General features: G+C 33.8%; 1 protein-coding gene across 1 annotated transcript in view; it reads right to left on the bottom strand.

Moving 5' to 3' along the window:
• Nucleotides 1-2,755, bottom strand: part of LOC111087127 — a 24,752-nt gene extending 21,997 nt beyond the window's left edge. Inside the window, exon 1 of the mRNA XM_022392669.1 lies at nucleotides 2,681-2,755. The gene's annotated coding sequence lies outside the window, so the exon portion shown is untranslated. The remainder of the gene's footprint in view (nucleotides 1-2,680) is intronic.
• Between the last annotated feature and the right edge of the window lie 3,998 nt (nucleotides 2,756-6,753).

The raw sequence follows: 6,753 nt of genomic DNA, 5'->3' as shown, positions 1-6,753 counted from the left end.
AACAGTTTTTAAGGCTAAGCCATCCGAACGAAATTTGCTGAACCATCGTTGACACTTACGAACGTTCAAAACATTTCCATAAACTTCTATGATATTCTTTTGGCTACAGAGGCGTCGTCTCCCTTGTGATTCAAACAGCATTACATGCCGAATGTGTGTCTCGTCGTGTGCCATCACTATAAGGGATTAGAGTATACTAAACTTTACATATTATATAGGCTACACTAACGTGACGCTTAGATGGTTCGTTTAACTATACGTGATGTACGTTTATTGGGGGGTGGTTAATGAAAAACGTTCCAAAACGCGACATGAATTTCTTGACGACCTAATATATTAAGCTGTTCACTGAAATTGGTTAAAATTTCACGCACGATCATAATACTGGTAGTTAACATCCATTATTCGATGTCAATCTCAAAATCTCTGCTAGAAACATCTTTACTTAATGCATTCTGTTAAAGGTAAAATACATTTCTCGGGTTAGGTCTTTAGTTGCTGTAAAGCAAGAACAAACGAAGAAATATGTTATATCCTTGAATGGTTGTTGTTCTGAAACTGTTTTATTTTCATATCTTTAACCAAAACTTAAAAATAAAAAAATCTGAGAAATGTAAGCATAAATCCTGAAGAATGTTTGGCGCCGTGACAAGCAGTATTAAAGTAGATAGAAGACGGACTGTAATTTTTATTTATTTTTTTCCGAGATTTTCATGTGGGCTCTGCTTACCATATGGTGCATTTTAAAATCTCCTCTTCCTAATTTATATCCTAGTCTTAACTGTCTGTCTTATCATCTCAGCTGTTTCTCTTTTTGGCCTAGTTATTTGAAATTGTGTTTTTGTTTATAATAACAGATATGTACCTGACATATGGTTAAGTTTGTCATATCTAAACTAACGTCGATACGGTCGATCAAGTTCAGATTGTTATTTACATCACCATTAAAAAATTATGGGCAATTTCAATACAATGAAAATACGTGTGTAAAAGTTTGAACCACAAAAACGTGAAGGTTCAAGTGGTTAGCGTGTAGGATTGTGCAGCTGAGATTCTGTGTTCTCATCCCGTTAACGCCAAGAAATACAATAATAGTTGTGCTTGATCAAATCCAACTATTCGGTCTGACTTGAGCAGCCTAACAGTTGGCGGTGAGTGGTGTTTACTAAGTGCCTTCCCTCCATTCTATTACTTCAAAATTTAGGACGTTTAGTGAAGATGGCCTTTGTGTAGCTTTACGCGAAATCCAACGAAATAAACAAACAATCATCTCTAATGTTCATAAATTGTAACATATGTATATGAACAAAGGTTTTATAATATCTAATTTAGAAACTATTTCTATCTATCATGCTCTTTTATTTTGTTTAATATTTAATAAAATTATCAATGTTTATAAGTATTTTACCCTTTCCTGTACTGTCGGAAAATATACAGAATAAACACTTCTACAGAAGATTGTCATAGAGACTCATCATCTTACAGAATAAACACTTCTACAGGAGATTGTTATAGAGACTCATCATCTTACAGAATAAACACTTCTACAGGAGATTGTTATAGAGACTCATCATCTTACAGAATAAACACTTCTACAGGAGATTGTTATAGAGACTCATCATCTTACAGAATAAACACTTCTACAGGAAATTGTTATAGAGACTCACCATCTTACAGAATAAACACTTCTACAGGAGATTATTAGAGACTCATCATCTTACAACTTCATAAAAAAATTCCTTATTGACAATTGTACGATTAGAAACGTGTTTGGATATCTGTTTGTAAGAGCTAGAAAATATATATGATGTTATTATTCAAAACTCAGATATACAGGGTGGGGCAAAAATATCTCTACCGTTGTTCCATTTAGCACATACTTTATGCCTTATTATGAAACAAACACCAGTTGTCTTCGTAATATTTTCTTTAGTGCCAACCGTATAGCACCAAAGTACCAGCTGTATAGTATCCCTTTTCCCACCCTTTATTTCTAGACTTTGCCTGTAAAAGTCTAATCTTGGCTACTTTAAATCAATGCTTTAATGTTGTGGTGTTTTCTCGGTAACTACTAGCTTTTGACTATCTGTATATTCTCATAGTATCACAGAAGTTGGTTTTCTTAGGGTGTTGGCGTGACTCTATTTAGAGTACAGAGTGATCATTTTGTAGTACTTTATGCTTTTATAAATTATACTTTTACTTTTAGTAGCACTAACCTCAGTTCCACAATTTGTCATCCACCTATAGAACTTTAGTAACATCAACCATTTTTATAAAACACATATAATATATAAATTAAAACGATAAAATAAGTTGAGACAAGTTGAAATCTGTTTGCAATCCTAGGGAAGTATGGTAACACTATTGGAAGCACCATTTGCCTTTGAAAAACACATGTAATACAATTAAATATATAAATGAAAACTATAAGCATAAGTTGAGACAAGTTGAAATCTGTATGCAATACTATGGAAGTATAGTAACACTATCCGCCTATAGCACACCATCTGTCTTTGTAATACCATCCACCTATAGAACCTTAGTAACACAATCCACCAAGTAACGCCATTCATTTTTGTAAAACACACATGTAATATATAAATGAAAACTATATAAATAACTTGAGACAAGTTGAAATCTGTATACAATCCTACAGAAGTATAGTAACACTGCCCACCTATAGAAGTACTGCCCGCCTTTGTAAAACACACACAGTATGCCTAGCAAGACCATCCTCCTATAGAACCTTTGTAACACTGTCCACTTATAAAACCTTGGTAATAACATCCACCTATAGTAACAAACCCTCTGGTATCGAATTATGATTTCACTTCTTCCCTAAGGCAGCAGTGCCTTCTGGTGCCACGTCGTGGAACTATGACGCCACCCCTGGTAATGCGCTCTCTTGTACCACTTTGGATGTCATCGCCCTCTAGTGCCTATTATGTAATAGTTATTTAACCCTCAGCTGTCGGCATAATTTGCACATTACATATAGTTATGTAACCCTCAGTTGGTATATTTTGTCTATTACATAACAGTTGCGTAAACCCAGGTGGCGGCATTCTTTTGCGCTTACCAGATCCCTTAACTACTCTGATTTGTAATGGTCCCCCAGCATACTTTACTGTATATGTTGTATGTTGACTATGATACCGTTCTCCTCTCTACCATTAAACTATCATTGATTTTTCTTGGTGGAGTTTAACTTGAAAATACCAAATGTCTGAATGGAAGGAATGTAAGGTAGAATACTTCAAAATAACCCTTAGAAACCTAAGCAATGTTCATTACCTCAGTCTTTTAACCACAAAATATATCTATTTCCAGGTATTACAAGTTGGTGTAATATGTTATTTATCAGATAAAAATTAATCTTTCTTACATCTTTTGGCTCCAACAGGGCTGAATATCCTACGTCGCGACGCTTGTTGGATAATAAACGTTTCAAAGATCATCCTTTTGTTGTAGCATTGCATGCGTCATTTACAAAATCCATTTGTACGTGTATACATACGCCTTTGGAACCTCAATGGAAACATTTAATAGCCACAATAATAGCTCTTTACTAAAAGTCAAACCACACACTATGTAAAGCGAAGCTGACATCATTACAAGATCTTTGTTGGTCCGTCCACTGACATTCCAACGTTAACAAACGGGATTTTGATTGTTTTATAGGCTATACCTTTTAATTTTTCTAAGTCCGAGGCTCGTTGATATCTATCTCTGTTCCCTTATAAGCCTATGATCTAAATGAGTATCACTTAGAAATGAGAATGCTGGAAAAATGCTAGTTTAGAAACGTTCTATTGGCTTTTCAGAGTGGTTAAACCAAAGTCGTTTACAATCTAGTAGGTCTGCTGTATACCACTTACACAAAATGCATAATATAATAAAAACTTTCCATAAATAAGAATGATTTTTTAGTTAACAAGATGGTTAAAAAGGTTGAATGTAAGACTTTTACAATTAGGAGAAATATTCAAATAAATTTCCCTATACATTTTCCAAAATAAATAAGATTTAGTAAAACAAGTAATGGCTTATACATGTTACGTAACTAACCAGCATTCCTCACTATCTGATGCAGCAAAGAATTATTAACGTTACAAGGAATCGGCACCAACCTGTCTAGACATCACTCCAGACATTGTTTAACTTGATGAGAAATATACACAGAAGAACACGTCTTACAGACTTTCATCTGTCATTAATGTATTTTATGAGGATAAACAAACATTTAATTTAACATCTAATGTAAGACCGGAGCTCCCAAACGGTTGAAGTAAAATCTAGGTTTTTTGTTCGATTAAACAAGAGAGATTCTATAAATCAATTGTAAACTCAAGATAGCTATTCTGTATATAATATATTCTAGTTTCAAAAACAATAATACTAATAAATGCATCTGTATCCAGTTTAAATGAATGTATATAGAATAGAGAAATTGATGGAAAAACATTCACTTTCTGCAAATATACAACAATGAGAAAGTTCAAAGGTCAAGTAGATAAGTGTTAAAAAGGTCTTAATTAAACGGCTAATTACCCCAGTGAAAAATATACATGAAAAACAAATTTATGATATTAATCGCAGAGCATAAATCACAGAAAGATAACACGTCAATCCATAGAAATCCTGACTTAAAAATAAAAACTCTAATCACGCTAAGACTAATTAAAGGAAGTATTTTAATGGGAAAAACAGTAACATTAATACTTCACGAAGACGCATAACCTGTACTAATGATTACGATCACTAAGCCTTTTGATACTAGATTTTATGCTACTTATCAACTTTAGCTTTGTACGTAGAACAGTAGACACTATGGATATTTATCTGAACTGATAATAGCTTACTAGAAATGAAAAATAATTTTCTGTTATTGTCTCTAATGTGTGTGGAAAAGTAACAATTCGGTGATAATATAGACCAGTCAACTAAAAATCAACGACGCATTGTTATACACTAAAGTTCTATCACCAGGATATTTAACTCGTAATAAAACAAATACCTTTCAAGGAATATATATTTTACATCTCAGTAGCATGTTATGCGTGTAACATAACTATTTTGAAGTTCCATGTTTTGTTTTACTTTATAAGAAATACTGTATCTAATTTTAAGTTCACTGCAGCTTCACAAAGTACCATTGCTGCGTATATTCAAACCGTAAGTAAATAATTTATACGTTATGAACTCTAATCTAAGAAAACACATCAGTTCTAAATGGATAACTCGTTAAATACGAATTCTGCTGCGCTCAAATAACAATATAAATGTTTTCTATATGTAATGACTGGCGAACTTTATTTAAGATGAGTTATGCTAGTGTCAATATTTATGATTAAAGTATCCACAAGTCTAGACTTTGTGGTTATCAGCTGGAAGGTGGATTTTTTGCGTCATTAGCTTTCTGACTTACCGCTGAGCCACTGGGGGGTACATTGTTTAGATAAAATACAACTTAGAATTAGCTTTCGTTATCCCAAATCCTGAGAAAATTAGCAAAGTAAACCAAAACAATTCAAACACTATTTACCTAGTTTGTTTTTGTTTAGGAAAATGACTTTAGTTTACAAATGGGCGAAATTTTACTTTGTTATTTAATATATTACACGTGCTAATAGTTTTTAAGCACAAAGCTGCACAATGGGCTGTCTGTCCTCTGCCCACCGCGGGTATCAAAAATCGATTTTTAGCATTATAAACCCGCACACTTACTGCTGAACCACCAAAGGCCGTTCTAATCGTATCGGAGAGAAGGGAGAAGCTACGTAAGAATAGCGATGATAATCTACACGTCTCTCTTAAAGATGACCGTGTGGTAACTCGTAGTGAATACTTTCTGAATATTACAACAATTGAACCAGCAAAGGCCGTTCTAATCGTATCGGAAAGAAGGGAGAAGCTACGTAAGAATAGCGATGATAACACCGTCTCTCTTAAAGATGACCGCGTGGTAACTCGTAGTGAATACTTTCTGAATATTACAACAATTGAACCTGCACTGATAAGCTCAATCTTTCTTTACGATTGTAGAAGCGTGTTTTATTCTAAACTTCATCTTGTCGGCCTTTACAGAAATCCTTTTGTGGTCACATTATGCTATCTTCGTTAAATATATCCCTCCCATATTTTTACTGAAAATATCACATTGCAATCAGTTCAAATATATGTATTTACTTTCACATCTTCTATTAACTTGATACTGCGATTTATTTCTACTTTTCAGACTAATGTTACTGTTTACTATTGAATCCTTTTCTGTTGGCCCTTTGGAAGAGCTCTTGATTTCGGAGCTGACGAATCGAGATCGAATTCGTGTGGTGTCACAATATCCCTTCATTTGAAACCGTGGGTGTGTTATTAGAATGGCAGTCAGTTATTTGGCGTGGATGGTGAGATGCTACTAAATGGCTTCCTTCACTCAGGTCAGTAGTTCAAATTTAGGGACAACAGTAGAGAACCTTAGTAGCTTTGCCATAAATACAAGATCCAAGTACAACTACAACATCACTGTCATAAATTACACATTCTCCCTTAATTTAATGTCATTGTTCACTTTTACGTGTCAGATATGTTTTCTCTTTAACATAATACTGTAGGCTGTCATATGCCAAATATGTCTTTAAATAACCTATTCTCATTGCTCACTATAATACTTCATACCTGTCTTTGCATAAACTAATCTCATTGTTCAAGTATCGTGAGCAAGTCTCCCATTAATAACTAATAGCAGTATTT

Source organism: Limulus polyphemus, unplaced genomic scaffold, assembly GCF_000517525.1.
Source record: "Limulus polyphemus unplaced genomic scaffold, Limulus_polyphemus-2.1.2 Scaffold1767, whole genome shotgun sequence".
NCBI lineage: Eukaryota > Metazoa > Arthropoda > Merostomata > Xiphosura > Limulidae > Limulus > Limulus polyphemus.
Note: the sequence above shows the minus strand (reverse complement) of the source record. Positions and strands in the feature narration are given on the sequence as shown.